Here is a 26,269-nt window from a genome sequence, read left to right as displayed (position 1 = left end):
GTCCTTTACTTGGGTTAGTAAAACCAACCCCCATCTTGTGTTACTTGAACCCTAGTGGGGTTAAGGACCATACTTAGAGGCCTTTTTGGGGGAGCTTTAGTTTTTTTTTTGGTGACCCAATCCTCTAGTTTTGGAAGAAGCCTTGAAGATTGAAGGAAGAAAAAAGGAAAAAAGAAAAGGGAAGCTCTTCTCAAACCACCATTGCATAACTCTTGTATGAAGGTAGGAGTCCTACACTCCATGAATGGTTCCTTGTGTGTGTTCATATTTTGAATCTTGTTGCATCGTATTAGATATATTGTGTAGATATGCATTCCTTGTGTTTGTGTTGAGGGTGGTATTGGGAGGGATTTTACCTTTTTTTTCCTTGATGTTATTCATATGCCTTCTTGGTGTGTTGATTGTTTTTTTTTGAGAGAGAGTTTTCATGGGGATGTATTTGGCAACACTCACCCTTGGATAGGGAAGAAGTGGCCATGCTTGGGGAAAGGGCATTAGTTGGACCTCAATGGTGTAGAGTCTCCTCTCATGGAGAGAGGAGGGAGAAATGGTAGGGTGTATGGGCCCCTACTTTTTATCTCATACCTTGTTGCTATTGAGAATTCTTGAATGTGAAAAAAAAAATGAAAATCCTTGTGGATATAGCCTCGAAAGGGCCTTGTGAAAGAATGGAAATTCTTGAAGTTTTAAGCCCCGAAAGGGCTAAGTGAAGGTATGGTGATTGACTTCTCCCATAGAGAAAATCCACCTTTCCCCTATATTGGTTCATTGTTGGACCTATTGTGCAACCGGGTGGGAATGTATGTCATTTTTGCTTATCTCCTTGTGTTGTCATCACCATGTTGTTCCTTATATCTCCCATGTTTACCCTTGAGGAAATGAAGATCTTTGATAAAAGCCTCTTGTGAAAGTCTTGAAGAAACTCAATGAAATGTAATATTATGTAAATTGAAGTGGAATTTTGATGTAGTGGCAAGGATATCGGGTTTTCTTACTGGTTCTTTTTCGATGGAGCCTTGAACCAGGATGAATAATAGAGGAAAGAAAAGAATAAGAAATTTTCCTTGCATTTCTCTCATGTGGTTCCAAATTTTGCATTATGTTGTGAGAAAATAGGTTGATAGATATTGTCACTAAATTATAGATCTCCAAGTTCTTCAATTATGTTATTACAATGCATTTGAGATGTGGGTGTTCAATATATGGTTAAGCAATTTGATGGATTAGAAATACTACATGGTGATCACCAAACTAATACATTCATTGTTATGCTCTATTAGTAATGCAATGGAATTTGAAATAATTTTTCACCACCTTTTGAATTCTAAATATACGATCATATCCCTTGTTAAGTTCACTTAGATCAAAACCAATTGATTAAGAGAATTTGGTATTTCATCGAGTTCAAATTAATTAGAACATGCATCTTGAGGTATGATAAATAGATAGCAACATGAATTATGAGATGAAAGTCAAAAGAAAAGATATTCTTATGTGCTTTTGTTAATGTGCTTGTTGATAAGAAATCAATGTGACAATAGAATTGATAAATTCCTATGTTGTTCCTCTTTAATAAATCCATATCTTGACAACACTTAGTCAAATTGGCTTCAAAAAAAATTGCATCTCCAGGCTTAAAAGACCTCTCTAGAAAATGTATGGAACAACTTATTTTTCACTTTTGTGACATAGAGAATATTCCCTAAGATATTCTTCCTTGAATTGTAAATCAAAGAAAAAAAAAATTGTTAATGCATTAAATAAAATGACTTCTGCAAAATTTAATATATATATATATATAATACCTAAAGATATATATACTATACTTTTAAATTCTTCACCTCAACTATAAAACTTTTGGCATTTAATTCTTTGAAACTCATGATACAAGTCGAATCATGGGCTAATTTAAAATTTACATATAATATAACACTCTCCAACCACCTGTCAGCAAGTACAGGGGTCGGATCTCTTGAAGATGGAAAAGATAGTGTTCTTAATTAAAAATGTTTTTCTAAATAGCATAGTATTTAAGGGGAGGATGGGAACTCAACCACCATCCCCCCCATTTCCCCCTCCTCCACGCTGGCGCTGACCTCGTTCATGAGGATGGGCGATTCAAGTGACGTTGACAGGAGGGACGTACATCCTCCCCCGTTGCTGTCTTCTCCTCTCCCCCGTGCAGGACATCCCTGTGCAACGTCCTTTCTACGCGAGACAGCGGGAACAGACCTGCCATGTGCAGGCTTGGACCCCGCAAGGAATCGGCCTAGGGTGGGCAGCGTAGCCTAGGCTTAGCTTGGGTTAGGTGGGGTCGGGTTAGGTTTGGGTTTAGGTTAGTAGGTGTGTTAGTATGTTAATCTTGTTATTGTTAGTTGTTAGTTTATATTAAATAGAGTTAGGTTGCTTATACTTAGTGAATATTAGATTTAAATTTATGTTAGCATTTGATTTAGAGATGTTAGAAATTGGTGTTGTAATTAGTAATTAATCTAGTTAAATCCTATCTTAGTTAATAGATATCTTTAATATAGTTTGAGTTTATTTTAAATTTAGTTAGTTAGACTAGTATTAATCGAAATATAATTCGATTTAACTTTGATATATCTTTAGTACTAAATTATGCTAGTTTAAAATTTAATCTAAGCTAATTTGTTTTAGTAGTCATAGTTTGTTCGAGTTAATATTTATGTTTAGTTAGTTTGAGATGTATGTTAGTTTAAAATTAGGGCTAGTTGTTATTATTGTTAAGAAATGATATTAATGTTAAATTAGTTTATTTTAAAAAAATTAATTGGAAATTGGAATACCTTAATTTGAATAACTTTGATGTTTTATTAATTAGTTAAATACTATGGTGAGCTTGTTAGATTGATTTTTTTATGTGGATCCTATTAATCCTGAACTTCAATCTTGCAATAGTTATTTTAGAGTTTAGATTTAACTTATAGAATTATTGAATTAATTCCAGTCCTCAATTTTAAGCCCAAAAGGATAAATCAATGAACAACATTGTCATAGGTGTGTTTGGGGAGAATTGTAAAACTCAAATGTAGATAGTATCATCGCCAATAATGTCATCTCTATGGCATGTTACTTCAGGCTAGTTAGATTTTGATGAATGTAGTAAGCATAGTTAGCATGGTAGTATAGTTAAATTTCATTGACTTACTGGAGTTTTCAGAGCCACTTAATGTTAAATGAATTCGTCGTCTGAATTAAATAATTAAGTTACTAAGAAACTTAAGTTCATCCAACATCTATTTTATGTTATGAATCTAACCAAGTTGTCATTCCTCTAAAATTATTTGAACTTGCTTCTATCCTCTTATACTCTGTAGTCGTTCTGAGCTTCAAAACTATTTGATTAGTTAATTCCATTATAGTTAACCATCTAAACCTTTGTCGACCTTACTAACAAAAAAAAAAATTGTGTGTTTTTTTGTCCTTATATTTTTGGGCATGACATTGCATCACCTATTAAAACAATTTAACACTTGCTCCTTGAGTTAGTGATCTGGTGCTTAATGCTAGATCTTCTCTTTGTCAGTTGTTTTCTAATCCTTCTAATAGATCTATTTTTCCACAACCTTTTACTGGTTGTTTGTACTTCTTCTAGACTGATTTTTCTTTGCATAACTCTTTCATAGACTCCAAGGCCACCATGCGTGCTCTCTCTTCTCTATGCATTCATCTCCTCATGCACATACAAACTCTTTAGCATTTTCCTTCCTTAAATAAACATTTTTGGTGGTGGGTTAGGTCAAAAAAATAAATTAGGTTGATTCATATTATCACCTTAAACTTCCCTTAATCTTATTGTTTGTATGTACTGCATAAGGACTCAAAATATGACTCCATAATTATGTCAACCAAAAATGGTTTACATAGCAATTTGTGCCATAAAAAATAGCTATGAAAAATATTTCTCACATGGCATATAAAGGCTATGATGCTTGACCTTCACTATGCTCCTAATGTTATAGCTCAGCTCCTAAATAGTTTGGCACTCACTATTTACTACCTAAATCACTTGGCATGTATAGACTTCTCAACACATACTATCTACTCAACACATACTAGTGTTTGGCACTAACTAGTCATATTTCTCAACAAGTATTGTCTCAAAACATATGCTTGGCATGCTTTGATAACTTTTCTCACACTGATTGCTTAGCTCACTCTGATCACTTGGCATACACTATACACTTGGCTTGCATTATAATCCTACTAGATAATGACTAAGTAATTTGTCACTGCCTTTGTCAAAACCAAAATGAGATCAATATTTTCTCATAACTATAGGCTTGTGGATAAGATTTTCACATGTATTCTTAAAGATAAATCTTTCCAAAGGTATTTTTATTTATCCCTTGATTCTATTGTTTCCTTTCATATTATTGTCAACAATTTCATTCAATGATTTTAAAACAATAATGGTCCTTGAATTTCTTTGACTAGTTTAGGAAATTATTAAGAAAAGTATTAAATAATTTTTTTGTGATTTTATTTCTAGATTCAAATACTTGTATTCTAAAATTTCTTATCCTATGCTTGATCATGATATTAAAATTATTTATATTTATATTTTGCAAACAATGACTAAAGATAAGATTCTCCTTCTTGAGCATATTTTGTAATCAATATTGTGAGTTCTTTTCTAGTTTATGCTATTACTATTGATAGAATTGAAGTCCATGATCATGAAATTAAATTTTCTAAGCCTAAAAACTACTTAAAAGTCAAAAAATCCACAAACATAGTTGATGATCAAGTCACTACTACATCTTGGGGTATAACCACTTTTTTCTCTTTATATCATCTTAATTACAATTAGACTTGTTTACCAAAAACTTGTCCTATGATGATAAAATATTTTCTTAATGCTAAAATTAATAAACTTCTTCCTTTTTTTCACATTGATAATAGTAAAGCACTAGATAAGTCATTAAATCAAACTTTTTTTTGGCATTACCATCATCAACCTAGTCAATATACTCAATCCATATTATTTTTGAGAAATGTTATTCAAGATCTTATTGATTCCAATTTTATAAATTAATTTTGGAGTTAAAAGTATGAATAAATCCATTTCAAACCTTTTTCAAAGGTTACAAATTTTTGCCAATCCTTTACCTTTAGATTCTACAAATTTAATTAATCAATTTACTTTGCCAATTATTAACAATAGTTTCAATGTAAATATAGAAGAATCTAGTAATGTCATTAATCATGTTGAGTCTAAACCTCAACCTTCAATATTGCCTTCTCCTAAACATAAACCTATAACTTCTATAACATTTTACCATTACGATATGTTCAACATTTGTAATGGTGTATTTACATTACTACTATGATCAATCAAATATCATCTTGTTGTGTTTTATTGATCCCTCTTCCTTTATAAGGATATATTTGATAGATCTATTATTTGCACTCAAACTTGTAAATGTTTTCTTTACCACCATCAAAATTCTATCAATCTCCCTATGACTATTTTTCATAAGATTGTTCATAATAACTTTGTTTTTGTTCCTATTGTTTTATCAATTTTAACTTAATCTTTCAATTTTATTCCTCTTTTTTATCCAATCTATAGATTTTCCTATTCATAAGAAAATCATATTTTCCTATAATGGATAATATATCATGATTAATCACTCTTTTTATAAATCCTTGTGTCCTTAATACAATGTTGAAATTGATATCTATTTTTCATCTTTCCATTATAAACTACATAATCGTCTTGATTATCTTTATCAATTCTATAAATTATATAAGATCAAAAATATTATTGAGCTCATGAGGTACTAATAATATTCCTACTACAACTTTATTTTCTACTTCACCTATTACTCCACCTACCATTTCTAAATGTTTAGTTTTTCTATCTTTGGAACCTCTAGTTGTCGATAATAATCCTTTAGTTTTATTTCATAAAATTATTTACAATCAACATTATCATATGTATGGAAAGAGCCACCAATCTAAGTTCAAATATATACCTCTTGATTCTTGAACCCCATATTATTCTTTACCTTCCCCTTCCTCTAATCAATCCATGCTTGGCCCTTTTAAGTATATGAATTATAGTAGTAACACACAAATGCACAAACATTATCATTTTGTTTGTATTTGAGATTCTATTAATCATGATATAGGGGATAGTTTTGAGAATTATTCTAATGCAATACATGTTATTGATGATTAATATTCATATGGATCATGATTTACCAAATATTCTTTCTGTGTAAAAAGCACACATGACTAGTGATGAGAATAGTGACTCCAACTATAATGTTTTCTTGGATATGGTTGTAGTTCCTACTATGTTGAACATTATTCGTCTTATGACTCACTTTGTATTCCATATTATAATAGACTAATATTATTGGGGGGTAGGAGGAGCACAAGGCATACTTGAAGTGCACATCTTTGGAATATTAGTCTTTATGTATTCTTGTTGTATTTCTAACATGTTTTCCTCTTTGTTACCTGTTTTGTCTAGATTATTTTAGATGATTCTTCCTGTTGTGTTGGCACAATATGATGATAGAGAAATCAAAAAAATTTCACGTCTTCATATATTTGTATATCTCTTCTTTTATACATTGTTATATATTGTATTGTTTCTAGTTTAGTTTTCCTAGGTAAAAGTACATATATGTGTCATAGTAGAGGACACTTGGGCCTTTTTTTTGCAAATCTCATTTCTACATTAAAACTAAACTTTATTCTAAAAATAAAAATCTCCTTTTATAGATCTCAAAGTCAAGATTATCATTATATAAATTTCATAGTGGTTTGATTAGTTATAATAGTTTATAATTCAAATATTGCATGTAGGTACTTTAACTCTTGAGAAAGTGCTACCTCAAAAAAAAATTAAAAATAATAATAATAAAACATATCAAAGAAAGTTTAAAATTTATAATTAGCACTTTAAGAGAGAGAGAGAGAGAGAGAGAGAGAGAGAGAGAGAGAGAGAGAGAGAGAGAGAGAGAGAGAGTCCACTTGAAGGATATGCAAAACAAATTTAAGAAAATTGTAGATCTAACAAAGAATCTTTAATAGAACAAAAAATATTGATTTATAATCATTTTAAGTTTGTATACTTACAAAAGAGAAAATATACATTGAAAACCAGCATATATTTTCTTTTCAACTAGCCATATCTGTAATCTAAAATGTATTTTGAAATTAGAGAGAAAAAAATATTATTTTCACATACTTATTTGATGGGAACTACACCCCACATTACAAAATAATAATAAAATAGTCTCAAAGAATTAAATAATACATAAATTCTTGCTAATTTTTTTGAAAATATATACACATAAAATTCATACAATCTGTGTATTTTCATCCTTTTCCTTCCTAAATTTTTTACATAGGTTTTTACTTTTATCCTCATGCATGCTCTTCCTAGATGCTTGTTACATGGTAGCATTGATACTTTGTGGTCTTCATGTTGTTGAAATTAAAAAGGCTCTTTTTTGTATCGCTTACATGATTTTGGCCAATTGTTTTACAGTTTTACTTACTTTAGGGAATGTTAATACTTCTTACTTGATATAATGGTACAAATTATCATATGATCATGCCAATTGCATACTTAGTAGATCCATTTGCACTCTCCTTTTTTCATGTGTTCATTTTCATTGAAGTGTTTTCTCTTCAGGGAATTTTCTAGTGGATCCATGTATGCCTCGATTAAACCTATTTCTTCCATTAAGGTATTTTAAACCACTTTAATGTGGGTGTACACACCCTACTTACTTATGCACAAGCACGCACACGCGCGCGCGCGCACACACACACACACAGTCACAGTCTTTGACAATTTAGTTTCTTCTACTAAATTGTTAATAGTTTGTGGCAACTTGATCTTTTTTATTGTAGATCTCCCTTTGGAATAGTAATAGTCTAGTAGGCTTTGATCATTCCTTTTGATCTCTTTTTTTATTACTAATAGTTTGAGAGTCTTGATCATCATTTTATCCCTCTTTCAACTATTGAGAGTTTTTGAAGCCTTATCTTTTTTATTATCTCTTAAGGACACACATTTCTATTCTAGGGTCATTCTTTGATTCTTCTTTTTGGGACACAGAGTTCTCCTCATAATCAATAATTTTCATGGATTGTTGAAAATACCATAAAAACTTACTAGACCATTAAATTAACATGACATGGGTTGATTAACATGTCACACATAATTGCTAGACCATTCAACACCATCTTTTGTTGCAACACACTATGCTTTATTCCCATGCAATCTACAATAAGGAACACAAATCTTCTTTGGTGTGTTGGTGACACTTTTTCATGTTAGTGACATCTCTCTTATTGTGATTAATGATATAATGAAGGCTCAAGTCTAGTTGGGGGATTTATGTTTTATTTATCTCCTTAGTTATGATAAGATCATATTTTTCATTCAATTTACTTTACTATGAGTTCAAGGAAACTTATATTCCTACTAAAGTGTGAGGTAAATATACCAGGTAAAAAGGAATAATGCATTACTTAAGAGATTCTACCTCTTATCCCCTAGTGACCTTATAGACAATTGATGAATTCATTATCAATCAGTTGTGCCCTACTTTTCCCTATATCTCTAGCATCCACCAAGGTAGCCTTTGATACCTAGAGGTGTGCTCCCCTTTTGCTAACCCTAAAAAATTTTACCCAACTAAAATTATTCTAGTATAGGTTTCCCAGATTTACCTATTCAACGTAGATTCTAAATTTGGGATGAGGATTTCCTTAGTGTTGTAAATTATAAAATTGGATGACCTATTTGACATGCTTTGTTTTCATACCCAAAAACTATTTTAAAAGATAGTCAAGGCACCACATTTTGTTATTCACAATTATCCAAAACCTATCAAGAAACCATAATACATAAAGATTCAAGATCAGGTTCTTTAGATTATAAGTTCCCTCAGATATTCAAGTATTCATCAAGCATTCAAGATTCAATAACCCTTTATGAGAATTCCCTCTTCAAGCTCCTTTCTTTTCTTTATCCATCAAGTGAGTAGATCTAGACTAAGGAATTCATCATTTTCTTCACTGATGCACACTTACATCCATGGCTCCATCATGTAATTTTTTTAGATCCATTATATTTGTGGGGGTTTTCTACATCATTCATTTCAAATTCAACATTAACAATATATAAGGATTGGAAATCCTTGTTAACAAGGATTTCTACAAGCAAAATGAATACTTATACATGTTTCCATTTCATTGCAAGTTTTATAATTTAAATTTCAAGGTTGATATCTAAATATATGGCTTGACACATGAAAGAACTAATGCACCATAAATAAGAAAATAAGTTTGCTTGTGTGCAAGAGTAGGATACTAAAATTATGACAATAGATATGAAAACTGCTCACCAAAATAATTCCAAAGAAGTTGGGTTGACTTTTCATCTCTATAATGGGAACATGTTGACATCATCATAAAGAAGCTAGTCACATTTAATTATGGGTTACATGTTCCTAAAACCATGATAAATAAAATATATATTTTTATTCTTTGTCTTTTTTGTTAAACTATACTTAAAAGTTCTATCATAAGTTCAAATCTATAATTTTTCAAAGAAAAAAAACATATTCATCGAGACATTTCAAGGTGATTACATTATCCTTTATTTATCTTTTTAGTTTAGACCTATTGTTATATCTTAATTGGGATGATTGGATATATTAAGTGCATAGATCTATCTTAATCTTCTCTTTAAATCAATTAGTTTAATTTGACATTTACATTTATACATTTCGAAGTAAATTTACATTGTAGATGAAACATGACTTGCATGTCTACTTCCTTGATGTAATTTAGATTTAGAGTCACCATCTCTTTTTTCCCTTGGTTTTTATAGTAAAACTTGTTGGAAATTTGGATAAGTAGTTGATTTTTAATTTTCATTTATGGAAACATATATTATTGTATGAAGTAAGCATCATGTGTAGAAGAAGGTACAATAGTTATACTTAGAAAATTGTTTAAGTATCAGCTAGTTTATTTAGCATAGAAGATATAGTTTTGGTATGTGCGGTTGATAAATGCATTATTGTCACATGCACACTTAGGTATGAAGCAAACATAGTGTCAAGTTGACATGTTCAAGTGTGCAAGTCAATATTGAAGAGGATATAATAGTGTTACCAGTTGAGATAGTATATAGATAGAACAGAGAAAGATTGGAAATGGTTGATTGTGAGTTAAGGAATTGTTTTTTCAATGAAATAATTACTTAATAAATTTGGGACGACATCCTATATGTTAACCCTTAGATAGAAATTTGTAATAATTTATTTTATAAATTTTGTGAAAGCTTGAAGGCTGACTGGACAATATTTTTTTAATTGTAAAGGTATATAAGAAAATTTAAAAATGCAAAGTTAAGTGTACTTCTTAGGAGACTATGGAAACTTTAAATGATGTCAATTCTAATGTATGACCAATGATATGTAATTTTTGTGAAGAGCAGTGAGATTTATATTGGATATTGAAGATATCAACAATAAGTAAAAAGGTTTTTGTATACATCTTTTTGTATCAAGGAATTACATTGTATATTGCAAGTTTGGGCAATAGGCATTCTTGCATAGATTTTGTATTTGTACACAATAAATCCTAACATTGTTGAGGCTTATAACAAGGCAAAACTCCTCTAACAAGGACCAATACACTATATACATGTAATACACTCCTAACAGGGTTAATATCTTTAACCATATACTTTTGATTAGTGGATCATTTTGTGGGACCATTACCACTAGGGATTTTCCTTTGCTAGGATTTCCCTAAATAAGAAAATATGGTGTTATGATTTCTCTTTTTTACTATTCAACATAATTGGTTTTCTTTCATATAAAAGTTATAAGGAAATTAATAATATCCAGCTTCGGGTTAAAATATGTAGAATATTGGTTCACCCCCTCTTAGTATTCCCTAATTCTAGAAATTGGAATCAGAGCATAGTTACATAGAAGAGGCTTAATAAATTGAGTAATATACCTATGGATGTGGAGTAATTATAAAATAGCATAGAAGAATCACTTGAGTAGATCAACATTGTCACTGAAAAGGAGATAACCTGAAAGAAAGACATGAAGATGCAAAATACTACATTGGTCATCTCAAATCCTAAAGGAACCTAAAGATCAAATTAAGGGTAGTGATGAAGTTTAAAATTAGAAAAAATAAAATGAGATACTAAAACATGAATTGAAGATCATTAAATATAATTTAAGTTTATAGAAAGATGATAGAACAATTGAGTCATATCTTAAATGTGAGAATGCAGATCAAAGATTCCATCTTAAAAAAAGTTACATCCAAATTACATGAATCCACCAAGTTAGAATATGCAAAAATTGTAAAGTATGAACCTATTTTGATAGGATATTTAACCCAAACAAAGAAACAATTAGATAAGTTATAATCCACTAGTGAGAAAATTGTTGAGAAATTATATTTTCAAAGTCCTTCCTATGATAAGACTAGTCTTGGATTATTTATTAGAGAAAAGTCTACGAGGAAATCTAAAGCTAGAAATGAGATTAGTCCCAAAACTCATCATCCTACATAAGAGAAAGAAGAATTGAAAATTTTTGAGGCAAATCAATCTGATAATTCACCTAAGGAGGTTGAACAAGTTGATCAACATAAACAAACTAATGAACCTAAGAAACTTGAGTAGACTAAATTATACAATGAAGTAAGGTATGAATTTAAAGAAGGATTCTTTACATATAATAATAGTGGTCATATGAAAAGGGAATGCACATGTAAGCCACTTAATAATGTTACTAATTTTTATTGTTATAATTGTCATGGTTTTGGTCATAGAGTAGTTGATTGTAAGAAACTTAAATTTGATAATAATAATAATAGTAGTAAAAATAGTGAAATTTTTAAAGGTACTAATGCTGCATGAGAAAGAAGGGCATCTAATGAAGTAACTGATGGAGCCAACAAGAACATTGCATGTTACAAATGCAATAACTTTGGACACATGCAAAAAATCATAAAGCACATGTTAACTAGCCTAGACCTACTTATAAAAGCAATACAATTGTATGTCAGTTATGCAATAACTTTGATCATATAAAAATATTTTATAGAATGGATATGAGGAATATCAATAGGAATCCAAATTTCAAAAGAAGCACCAACAAAAATTTTAGAAGAAATGATAGTAACAATATTAGTTGAAAAGATAAGTTGAGAGAGGATATAGAAGAATTCAAAGAAGTATTTGTCAAAGAAAAATATTCATCCAGTTCACATCTAGTATTAGAATAATAGTCATTTGATACACCTAAAGGAAGACTAAAGTAACCAATTATATGTGATCATCCTATTTAAATTAAACATCTTCTATAACTAAAATTAGCATTTGAAAGATAGAAAAAGTTGTAGAAGGAAAACTAAGATTGGAATAGTTAGTGTGAGGTATTTCATGATAATTTGAAGCTATGGTTAATAATGCATATGATTTGGAGATCATATGTGAAGTGCCTGAAAGAAATAAAGTTTACTAGCAATCTAAAATAGCCTTTTGTGAATTGTGTACTTGTTTAATTAATACAAAGATCAATTTGGTAATATTTAAAGGACACGAACAAGATCATATGTACCATTTGAGTTTTTATAAAGTTTTGGAGTAGTAAAGAGGAAAGTGAAAGCAAACTAAAGGTGAATCCAGGTTCAAAGTTAAGAGAACCTTAATTATGCACATAATTGAGGTACTTTACATTTCTTGCATAAATTGAGTTGATAATGTGATTGTTCAAATGGACAAGTCCTTAATTCATAATATTGAGAAAGAAGCAAGACCTAATATGAAAATCAACCCAGTGAAACCCTTAGAGGATGACCCCAGTATCTCATTTTCTAAAGTTTTAGAAATAGCCATTCATTTAGAAGATGTTAGTAGCTATGTTAGACGAAGGTTTGAAATAGCAGGAGAAGAAAATTTCTAAGGAATTCAATCTAATTCACAACTAGGATGAATTTTAAGAAAGGGTTTGAGCATCTAAATGATAATGACACACTGAAATTTTTGTTTCATTACAAATTTGAAAATGAAGAATGGACTAAGGTTATACTCAACAAAATCAATGATTAGATGTTTTGGTTAGGAGACAATTTAGTAGAAATTGTAGCTAACCTAATTCATGAAGTGACCAGTCTTTGCAATGAGGAAAATATACTTATTAAGGAAAGGAATGTTTAGAAGATAGTTTTGGATAACATAGAATTAGTTTATAATGGAAGATGAATAGTTATAAGTAAGATCACACAATATGATGTAAGATTCTTAGGAAGAATCATTGCAACTAAGGGTTGTTACAGTTCCAAAGATGATGACATGGTAGTTGGATTCATAAAAGTAGCCTATAATATGTGTATTGAGAGAGAAGGTAAATTTAAGTGAAATCCTTAGCGCACAATTGAATGAGAATATTGAAAATCTTATGAAGATTAAGAACAAATAGTTTAGATTACAATCATTGATCACACATGTTTTCTCCATTTGATTTAGAGATTTTTTTTGATGTCAATAGTTAAATTGCTTAGTAATGAAAAGTGCATTATGGAGAAAATAACATATATGCATAACAAACAACCTTTTGATAAAACCAATAGCAACCCAGATCTATTGTGAAAACTTTTCAAAATGAGAGGAGAGAAAGATCCAAAATACCACCCCCTATGGTCAAAAAGTTGAAAGATGATAATTTTTTCATGGTGGATAGTGATTTCTCATACATTGAGGCATTAGAACCTATAATTCTATATTTTGAGTCACTTGGCTATGAGATCCTAGAAGAAGAAATTGAAGGGTATGAAAAGATAATCCTTAAATTAGACAAGGATAAAGAATTTGATATGCTTGGAAATTATGATGAACAAATGCAATCAGAAAGCCAAGAAAAAAAAGAAAAATCTTCTAAGAAGAAATTTACTTTAGTAATGAAGAAATAAATACAGGAGGAAAGCATGAGAAAAGAAGATATGAGTGTAGAGAAGTTGAGGTCATTACATTAATAAGGTAGATAAGTTAATAAGAAATGATAAATGTGCCACCCTTGGCATGATTAGGACCATCAAACGGTGTCATTGTAGCACTTCCATCTGCAGCCACACCTATAACACCCTATGCAACAACATTTGACGATCAACCACCTATCACACCTACTATTTCACTATCTAAGCCATCTAAAGAAAAAGTATAAGTGGGAGTAGTTGAGGTCAAGATAAAATCATTCATATTGGATTAGGTCAAACAAGAATCTCTTGATTCATCAAGGAAAAAAAGAATGAAGGCTATAATGGTAGGACCTGGGAAGAGACACAAGGATATAATGATATGATAAATGTACCCAGGAAAGAGATGAGGGGACAAGTCAAAATAATGCCTAAGTCAAAAAATAAAGAAGAAACTAGAAGCTATGGGAAAAGGAAGAAAGGATCAAAAGGGCCACACCACCCTTACCAACTCATAGTCATAAACATAACAATACAAAGACAAAGAGAAGAAAAATTGCTTCACAAAGCATGCTTTATTATAATTGAATATTCTTACAAGAATCAACAAGATGATATCATAGATATGACTTCTTCCAAAAGAAGTTTGCAAATGCTTCAACATAAGAGAAATACCAAATAAGAGCTTGCACAAGAAGACTCTTCACACCAAGAGCTTCCACCAAGAAAACTTCCACAAAGAAGACCTTTACCAAGAAGAACTTCTAAAATGCCACCTACAAACCTCGATAAATGAAATGACAATCATTTTTCTTATTTTTCTATTTATGCTACCTATGCACCTTGGCAAACAAAAAATTATTTTTACCTCTCTTTTTCCCTTTTCTATTTTTTAAATTATTTTTTCCCTTTAATTTTCATCACTTTCTCTCTCCTCTTTTTTTTTTTTGAATTTTTTATTACACCCTCTTTTTGTGATGCAAGATGCTGCAACATCAAGAATTTTAATAGTAAAATCATAGATAATGGTAACTTTGTGTAACTAAATAAATTTTATCATTTATGCACTATAATTGATAGGTTGGAGCTTGATAATGTAGTTATTAAACAAATGATATTGTATAATAGAAACTTTTAGGACATAAAAGATCAAATTCTTAAGGATCTATTTGAGAGACTGATAATTAGGAAAAATAGAGTACAAGAGAAAGGTAAACAAATCAAAGAAAATGGACTCATTAAATTATGCAAGATTGACAATGAAGAGCATGTGGCAAGTTTATTAAGGAGTCTTGAACCCTATCTCAGGAACAAGACTAGAGCTATACTTATTATGGGAGATAATTATCAAGAGTTTAATAAGAAAAAAAAAATCATATTATAGATGATGGAATATTTGAATAAAGAAACAACAACAAAAAAATCACAAGTTACCATTGCAAAAGATTCAATGAAAATTGACAACACCAAGGTAGATGTTCACACTTCTAAAGATACCTTCAAGGATTTTGGCAATTTAACCAGCTATATTAGCTTAAAAGAATAAGATGACAAAAAGAATAAGCTATAAGAAGAGGAAAAGAATAGGAAGGAAGAGGAAGAGGAGAAGAAGGAATAAGAAGAGAAGAACAAGAAAGAGGGAGAAAGAAAGTAAATGATAGAGGAAGAAAAGAAAAGAAAGAGGAAGAGAACAAGAAAGAGGAAGAAAGAAGGAAAAAGGAAGAGGAAGAAAGGAAGAAAATAGAAGAGGAAGAAAAAAAGAGGAAGGAAGAGGAAGAAAAGAAGAAGGAAGAATAAGAGAAGATAAGGAAAGAGGAAGAAGAGAAGAAAAGAAAACAAGAAGATGTGAAGAATAAAAAGGAGGAAGATAAGAAATAGGCCATTGTACCTAGTTCTTCTAGGACACCCCTTACATTAGCAACACTAATAGGGTCAAATGATGATGATCAAACTAAATTGATCTTATCACTCAACAAGATTATTAAGAAGAATAAGAAGGTGGAAATTCTAAAAAGTTCACTAATGGAAGTGACAGAGAGACTTCTAAAAAATATTGCTATGAAGATGATGGATTAAGATCCACAAGATAGAGAAAAAGCTATAGCGCAACATTTTGATGCAAAATTCACAAGTTTATCTAATATTGCAACTATTTAAACATAGGCCAAACATGATGGACAAATGTTTGACACTATCTGTTAAAATATCTAAAATGACTTGGTAGCTCTTCATGAATGTATGAAGGACCGAAGAAGATGTGAACGAGAAGGAAAGCCACCACATGCAAAGTGTGTTTTATCATTTAAATTCACTAAAGATAGCAATGAAGAGCTGAAGAAGAAACACACAAAACTTCAAGTACTAGTAAATCAACTTCAACGACCTAATTAGAAGATAGAAGATATTGAGGCTAAGATTGGAAAGACTTATGATGAAATAAGTATTATGGAGATTAATAAAGAGAGAATTGCTAAGAGGTTTTCACTTCTCAAAGAAAATTTATCTTTGAAGATAGAAACTCTCGAACAATAAGTAAAGAAATTTCTTAAGGCAAAGACATTTTTTGAGAAGCTTCTCTATTTAGACTTGAATGTATTGGAAATTGCATCCTATGGACTTTGCATCCTACTTAGCATGTCTAAAGGAGATAGAAATTCACAAGAAAAGAACTTAAAGAGTTTAAAGACAAGTTTTGATAACTATACAATGTGACTATCTACTTAATGCAAAGGTATAGTGCCAATCTTTGAACTGTATAAGTTTTGACACCTTTGTCATTAATATCAAAGGTGGGATACTATAGGAAAATTTTAATGTATGTAGAAAGGAGGAGTAGTAATAATGTAAAGTATTATAGTAAAGGGGGAGCTATATTGTAATAGGAGATATAAGGGAAGATTAAAATGAAAATATGATGATATGATGTATGGAGAAATGAGGAGTAGTAATAATGTAAATTATTATAGTCATAGGGGGAGCTAAATGTGATAGCAGATATAAGGGAAGATGCAAATGAAAAATTGATGATCCACAAATTTTGAAGTTTTGTAAATTTTGTCAAGGCCAAGATTTTTGTAAATTTTTTATTAACATTTCTGAACTTAGCCAATTTGTCCATGTGTTGGCATTAAGGTGAGTTATTGGAAATTTGGTTAAGTAGTTGAGTTGTAGTTGTCATTTATGGAAACATATATTCTTGTCTAGAGTGAGCATGATGTGAAGATGAAGGTACAAAAACTATACCTAAAAAATTATTTAAGTATCAGTTAGTTTATTTGACAAAGCATATATATAGTTTTGTTATGCGTAGTTGATAGAGTCATCATTGGAAAATGTACACTCAAGTATGGATAGGACAAAGTGTCAAGATGATGTCTTCAAGTGTGTGAGTCATTATAGTTGTTATGGAAGAAGATATAATAATTTTACCTATTGTAATAGTATAAAGAAATAACATTGCATGAAAGGACAAAGGTTAATTGTGAGCTAAGCATTTTTTATATGAAATAATTCTTTAATCAATTTGGGATGACATCCTAGATATTAACCCTAAGTCACCAAGTTATAATAATATATTTTGAAAAGCATCTAAAAGCTTGAATGTTGACTTGACATTATTTTATATTGTGTTGGAAATCTAATTGAAAAGATCATTGTTGAAGATCAAAGAGGGAGATTGATATTGATAAAAAATGTTTTCAATCATTGTTTTGTCATTGATGTCAAACTTGCTATTTGTAGGAATGAAAATTGCTTATAAGATCCAAGTACTATCACTTAGTTGATTGATGAAGAGGATTTGATTAACAAGATGTAACAAGAGCACCTAAGGGAAAGGTTGAGTTATGATACTATAATGAAGTGCAAGGATCAATTAAGACAATGGTTAAATGATTTATGGATAATATACTTGAAGATACAAAGGTTGGCCACACTTAGAAACATTGGAGGAATGAGTTGTAATAAGGTTGATTGCAAAGCTTAAACTACGTTCATTAGTGTGTATCAAGTAAGCTAGTTGAAGTTGAGAAAATTCTCAGTTGGAGCTAAGAAAAAGGAAAAATCTAGTGTGTGCCAAGTGAAGTTCAAGTGCCAAGCAAAGTAACAGGTGTCAAGCATCAAAAAATCTTAGTTGGTGCCAAGTGAACTTCGGGTGCCAAGCACTAGTAAAAACACAATTGATGTCGAGTAACATAGTATGTGTCAAGCATCAATATTTCAATAGTGTCGAGCTACTGCATTATTTTGAATGACGAAGATTCACCAAATCTAAACCAACAAAGTTGTTACCTTGAATTTTGTGAACCAGTTGGAAGATAAGGATGAAGAGCTAGTTATATAGAATTTCATGCAAACCATTTTTGAGTGAATTCAAGAGGATTCTTCATGATGTTTCTATAAGAAACATAATATAGGTTAGATACAATGAGTCCTACCTAATCCATATGAATTGAAAAGTAAAGGAGGGAAGAATTGAGTGAGAAAAAAACTCCAAAACTTCTATTTAAGGAGTCATAGACCAAGAAGCAAGAGCTACTGATGTGCCAAATTGTGAAGTGATTAGAAGGGTGTTAAGGAGAAGACATCTAGGAGAAGGAAGAATAGAGCACAGAGGCTCTACTTTGACAAGTGGTCAAAGAGAGATGATTTCATTGGTACATTGAGCATGGAGACTCAAGGAGAAAAATCTTGAAAGAAGGACAAGTTATCAAGAGTTGCAGAGACTGAAAGCTAGGCAATGATATGCATTGTGAAGTGATCTGAAATCTGCAAGTTAAGTTGTATTCTACAATCATATCAAAGCCCCTAATTATTTCTCTCTAGCAATTGTATCAGTTAGGATAGAAGGAAAATCCTATGGACTTAGGTTGGCCTAACAGCCATTTGCAAATCCTTTAATGGGGTGGCATTCCAAGTGAATGTTCTAAAGTCCTCTAACCAAGCCCACTTCTAATAGGGTGGTTAAATCATTTAACCAGGTTACATTTAACAATGTGTTGTAAGCCTTTAATAGGGCATCACTTCAAAAGAGTGAGAATTGAGTAGCATGTTACTGGTGGTTTTTTCCAAATTGGGTTTCCACATAAATCATTGTGTTATGTGTTGATCTTATGTGTCTTATGCTTGCATGTTGATTTATAGTAACTTGTTGAATAGGAAAGTTAAAACTTGGATGAATGAATGGTTATATGGGCACACTTTACTTGATAAAATTTTGATTTGGACATGTTGGACCTTGAATAATTGATTCACTCCCCCCTCTAGTTATTCTAAAGCATTTCTAACAATTGATATCAAAGTCGTCTGCTAATTTAGTTTCAAGGTACTACAAGTAGGAAGATCAAGATGTCCAAGAGAGAAGTTCCAAAGTTCAACAAAGACAACTTCATTGCATGAAAAAGTCTGATGAAATTGCACTTTGGATTAATAAGTGATTATGCAAAAACCTCAATTGGAATAGAACATGTAGACCCAACTAGACCTCTTACTACATACGATTTGAGCAAAAGGAAGGAGCACAATCAAGGAATGTTGGAGATTGCCTCTGCACTTAGCTATACTGAATTTGATGACATCAAGGAATGCCACACTGCATTAATGATGTGGAAAGCTCTAATACATATCTATGGAGGAGATCAAAATTTCCAAAGAGAAAAGAGAGAAATCCTCAGAGGAAAGTTTGATGACATGAAAATGGAGGAAGGTGAAAATGCTGCCCAGTATGCTACTAGAATGAAAGAGGTGGTAAGTGCAATAAGAAGTCTAGGTGGTCAATTTGAAGAAGAGACTATCAATAGAAAATACTTGAGAACCTTGCTTCCTATCTATTCTATTAGAGTTTCAGCCATTCAAGAGCTAAGGTGTGTACAAGGAAACACACTAACCTTTGAAGGAATTGTAGGAAGACTTACTACATTTGAATTGGGAAACTTTGAAAACTATGGACCTAAGAACCTTGAATCTACTTTCAAGGCAAAGCTGACGTTGAAGGACACTGAGGAGGTTACATCAAACAAGAAGAGAAGAAACGGAAAACATGCATCCAGTGATAGCAGCACAGATCAGGAAGATGTGGAATAGTTGGAAGCACTATTGGCTAACAAATTCCATAGAGGTAAAGGTAAGTTCAAAGGTAAGCTCCCTATCATATGTTTCAATTGTAATGAAATAGGTCATATTGTTGCAAGGTGTACATAGAAGAAGAGTTACAAAGAAGGAAACAGGTACAAGAATAAAAGAGAAGATGATAGTAGAGATTACAAGGATAAAGGCAAAAGATGCTACATTATTGAAGAAGATTCTAATGAGAATGATGATGAAGTAGTATATGTAGCCTTGAAGGATGAATCAGATAAAGATGAAGCCACAACACTAGTGACTTGTGTGAACAAGAATGACAAGTGGATCATAGACTGTGGTTGCTCACATCACATGACAGGAGACAAAACTAAGTTCATTACTTTTACTCAATATGATGGAAATAGTGTTAGATTTGGTAATGATGCTCCATGTCAAATCAAAGGAGAAGGCTCAATTAAACTTACTAAGGAAATATCATGTGATAATGCGTACCATGTTGAAGGATTGAACTACAACTTGTTGATCATATCACAGTTAGGCAATGTGGGTTGCAAGGTAGAATTTGGAAACAAATCTACCAAGATCTATGACACTGATGAAAATCTGAACAAACTAGGAGTAACTTGTTTTACCTAGATATGGAAGATGCAACTTGTCTTGTTGTTAGACTTGATGATGTGTGGTTATGGCATAAAAGGTTGTGTCATGTTAAGATTGATAATCTAATTAGCATCAACAAAAAGAAGAAAGTTAGAGGTTTTTTTAAGATGAAGAAACCTAAAAATACAATGTGAAAACAATGTCAACTAGGGAAGATGACTAAGTCTAGTTTCAAAAGAAAAACATACACTTCCAATGAAGTACTACAGTTAGTTCATACAAACTTATGTGGTCCAATAAAAGTGAAAAGTTACCTAGGAGATAGATACATAATGCTATTTGTGGATAACTATTCTAGGGTGATGACTGGTATGTTTTAAAAGAAAACATTTAATGCATTTCAAATGTTCAAGTGGTATTTGGCCAGAGTTGAGAAGGAAATAGGTAAAAATCTGAAATGCCTAAGATCAGACAAAGGAGGTGAGTTTACATCAAAAGAATTTGAAATATTCTACAATAACAAAGGTATCAAAAGGAAAACATTAGCACCAAGAACTCCACCTCAAAATGGCATTGCTGAAAGAAGGAATAGATTAGTGATAGACTATGCAAGAACCTTGATGATGGAGAAACATATTGCTCTAAATTACTAGAGAGAAGTTGTAAGTACTATTGTTTACACCCTGAATAGAGTTCAAGTCAAGAAAGGTACAAATGCAACACCTTTTGAATTGTGGTATGGTCACTCACCTAATGTAAAATATTTCAAATTATTTGGTTGTAAATGCCATATTTTTAAAGATACTAGAAATAGAAAGTTTGATGCAAAGAGTGATGAAGGCATATTCCTTGGATACTCCACTAGAAGCAAAGCATATAAGTGTTTGAATACTAACACTAACAGGATTGTGGAGAGTGCAAATGAAAAATTTTGATGAAAATCCAGAAGTCCAAGTTGATGAGTCCAAGAAATTAGAGGATTATAGATCCTTTGTATACTTCTATGAAGGAATGACTATTGAAGATAATGTTCCCAATCAAGTTGGGAATCAACAACAAATTTCATTATCAGCCGAGTCATAGCCAATGAAGGTCAAGCTGCATTCAGAAGATGAGTTGTAGAATGAATAAAATCCACATTCTAACTCTAGAAATAGCACACATGAAAGAGATGATGAAGTACCAAATGAAGAAGAAAATGACTCTAAAGCTGAACGATCAAACATGAAAAGGAGGGTAGAACCAAGGTTAGCCAAGTATGTGAGAAGACATCACCCTACAGATCAAATCATTGGTGACAAGGATGTAAGACCAATGACAAGGAATAGACTAAGAAATGAATCATGTCTACTGAGCAAGGTTGAACCCAAAATAATGAATGATACACTACAAGATGATGACTGGTATAAAGTTATGGAAGAGGAGATAGATTAGATTGAGAAGAACAAAACCTAGACCCTAGTTCCTAGACCAGCTGATATAAATGTAATTGGTACTAAATGGGTTTTTACCAACAAACTTGATGAGAATCGTGAGATAACAAGAAAAAAAGCTAGACTAGTTTGTAAAAGCTATGCACAACAAGAAGGATTGGATTATGAGGAAACATTTGCCCCTGTTCCAAGAATAGAAGGAGTAAGAACATTACTTGCATATGCTACCTACAAAAGTTTCAAAGTCTACCAAATGGATGTGAAATCTACTTTTTTGAATGGTATACTAAAGAGGAAGTCTATATAGAACAACCGAAAAGATTTTTTGATGACAACAACAAGGATATGGTTTGCAAACTACATAAAGCATTTTATGGTTTGAAGCAAGCATCTAGAGCATGGTATGAGATATTGCACAAATATCTTATGAAGATTGGATTTGAGAGAATAGATGACAATAGAAACTTGTACATCAAGGTAGAAAAAGGTAAAGACATTTTGATATCTGAAATCTTTGTTGATGATATAATATTTGGAGGAAAAGATGTTCTATGCAAAGATTTTGCTAATCAAATGAAACATGAGTTTGAAATGTCAATATTTGGAGAAATCAAATTCTTTGTTGGAATGCAAGTACATCAATTGAAGCATGGCATATATGTGACCCAATCAAAATACATCAAGGAGATACTAAACACATTTGGGCTGGAAGACTCAAAACTAGTTAGCACACCAATTGCAACATGACACAAGTTATCCAAGAATGATGAGTCAACTAAAGTGAATCAAATAGTGTATAGGGAAATCATTGGAAAGCTGCAATATGTTGTATATAGTAGACCAAATATTACATTAGCTATTGGAATAGTGGCAAGATTTTTTGCAAATCTAGGAGAAAATCATCTGATGGCAATAAAGAGAATACTAAGGTACCTAAAAGGTACTAATGACTTTAGTTTGTATTAAAAGAGAGGTGAAAAGTTTGAGTTAAAAGCTTACACTGATGCAGATTAGGGATGTAATATTGATGATAGTAAAAACACCAGTGGAGGAGCCCTTTTCTTAGGAAAAAGATTGATTACATGGACTAGCAAAACCCAAAGTTGCACTTCACAATCCACTATAGAATATGAATATGTTGCAGTTGCTATAAATTGCACCAATATTGTATGGATCAAACATTTTTTGCAAGTTATGAAGGAAGAGGTAAATGAGCCTGTGATACTTTATTGTGATAACACAAGTGCTATCAACATATCAAAGAACCCTGTAATGCATGCAAAAACCAAGCATGTTGCAATCAAGTATCACTATGTAAGAGAATTGGTGGAAGACAAGCAAGTGAAGATGGAATATGTTAGCTCAAAGAAACAGATTGTTGATATCTTCACAAAGGCGCTGCCTAAAAATGCTTTTGAGTATCTTAGAAGTAAGCTAGGGGTGATGCCCCTAGCCAAGGCTACTCAAGACAAAGCAAGACTACCCTGCATCAATGAATTGATTGTTGAGATATTGCACATTAATGTAGAGGATGCTTACTTTAGGTTCATGCCTAAAGTAATTAAAGTGATGAAGTTCCAAATTAGTCACAAGCACGGTAACAGAGGGAGAAATTGAAAGAACTTACAAATGCTACACGTGCATAATAAGATGCTAAAATAATATGTCTTTGGCATTGTTGTCAAAGAGGGAGAAATAGAAGAACTAATCAATAATTGATGAAAAGATAAAGAATGGAGAAAGAGGGAGAAATAGTAGAAAACTAGTCAACAACATTCAATAGATAAAAGCTTTGATAAATAGTATGAGGGAGAAAATCTAGAAACTTATCAGATTCGGACAAAGAGGGAGATTGTCAAATCCAGAAGAAGAAAAAGAGAATTAGTAAGAAGCTAATCTGAACAGAGAATAGTAAAAGAAAGAGAAATGCATATAGAAAGGAAAAAGAGAAAGGATACAATAGCTAAGAGGGAGAAGCATAAATGAAGCAATCAAGAGAATATATCAAAAAAGGAAGATGTGAAAACCGATGGTAACAAAATTACTTTTTGGCATTTGACTTGCTATTCCAACCTAGTTAGCACTTTGATAACCTAGTTGAATAGTTTAGTATGATAGTTGATCAGTTTGGTTTGCCATCAATGCCAAAGAGGGAGATTGTTGGAAATCAGATTGAAAAGATCATTGTTGAAGATCAAACAGGGAGATTGATGTTGATAAAGAATTTTTTCAATCATTATTTTTTCATTGATGTTAAACCTACTATTTGTACTAACAACAATTGCTTATAAGATCCAAGTACTATCACTTAGTTGATTGATGAAGAGGATGTGATTAATAAGATGTAATAAGAGCACCTAAGGGGAAGGTTGAGTTATGATATTATAATGAAGCACAAGGATCAGTTAAGACAATGGTTAAATGATTTATTGATAACATACTTGAAGATATAGAGGTTGGCCACATTTAGAAATATTAGAGGAATGAGTTGTAATAAGGTTGATTGTAAAGTTTAAACTAAGTTCATTAGTGGGTGTCAAGAAAGCTAGTTGAAGCTGAGTAAATTCTTAGTTAGAGTCAGGCAAAAGGAAAAATCTAGTGTGCTGAGTGAAGTTCAAGTGTCGAGCAAAGTAACAGGTACCAAGCATCAGAAAATCTTAGTTGATGTTGAGTGAACTTTGGGTATTGAGCATCAGTTAAAATACAATTGATGTCGAGTAACACAGTATGTGTTGAGCATCAGTATTTCAATAGTGTCGAGCTGCTGCATTATTTTAAATTACAAAGATTCACCATATCTGATCTGAAAAAGTTGTTACCTTGAGTTTTATGAACTAGTTGGAAGATAAGGATGATGAGCTGGTGGCACAAAATTTTATGCAAATCATTTTTGAGTGAATTCAAGAGGATTCTTCATGATGTTTCTAGAAGAAACATAATATGGGCTAGATACAATGAATCCTACCTAATCAATACGAATTGAAAATTAAAGGAGGGAAGAATCAAGCGAGAAATGCACTCCAAGACTTCTACTTAAGGATTCATAGACCAAGAAGCAAGAGTTGTTCATGTGCCAAAGTGTGAAGTGGTTAGAAGGGTGTGAAGGAGAAGACATGTAGGAGAAGAAAACATAGAGCATAAAGGCTCTACTTCGATGAGTGGTCAGTGAGAGATGATTGCACTAGTACATTGAGCATGGAGACTTAAGGAGACAAAGCTTGAAAGGAGGACAAGCTATCAAGAGTTGCAAAGATTGAAAGCCAGGCAATGATATGAGTTGAGAAGTGATCTGAGATCTACAACTTAAGTTGTATTATGCAATTAGGTCAAAGCCCCTAATTTTTACTCTCTAACAATTGTATCAGTTAGGATGAAAGAAAAATCCTATAGACTTAGGTTGGCCTAACAACCATTTGTAAATCCTTTAATAGGGTGGCATTCCAAGTGAATGTTCTAAAATCCTTTAACCAAGCCCCTTCTAATAGGGTGGTTAAATCATTTAACCAAGTCACATTTAATAGTGTGTTGTAAGCCTTTAACAGGGCAGGCCTTTCATAGGGTATCACTTCAGAAGAGTGAGAATTGAGTAGCATGTTACTGATAGTTTTTTCCAAATTGGGTTTGCATGTAAATCACTATGTTATGTGTTGATCTTATGTGTGTTATGCTTGCATGTTGATTTACAATAACTTGTTGAATAGGAAAGTTAAAGCTTGGATGAATGAATGGTTATATGGGCACACTTTACTTGATAAAAGTTTGAATTCGACATGTTGGACCTTCAATAATTGATTCACACCCATGCCCCACCACCCCCCCCTGACACCTCTTAGTTATTCTAAACCATTTCTAACATAATGTGTAAATGTACATAAGAAGATTACAAAATGTGAAGTTAAGTGCACTTCTTAGGAAGACTATGCAAACTTTATATGATGCAAATTATGATGTATGATCACAGGTATGCGAGTTTTTTGAAAACCAATGAGAGTTATATCAAATATTGAAGATATCAGCTATAAGAAAAGATATTTTTTGTATCAAGGAATTATATTTTATATTGCATGGTTGGGCAGTGGGCTCTTCTTGCATACATTTTCTCTTTGTACATAGAAACTCCTAAAACAATCGAGGCTTCTAAC

Source organism: Cupressus sempervirens, chromosome 4, assembly GCF_028749045.1.
Source record: "Cupressus sempervirens isolate cs-2001-9-10 chromosome 4, ASM2874904v1, whole genome shotgun sequence".
Classification (NCBI taxonomy): domain Eukaryota; kingdom Viridiplantae; phylum Streptophyta; class Pinopsida; order Cupressales; family Cupressaceae; genus Cupressus; species Cupressus sempervirens.
This window is presented reverse-complemented; position numbering follows the sequence as displayed.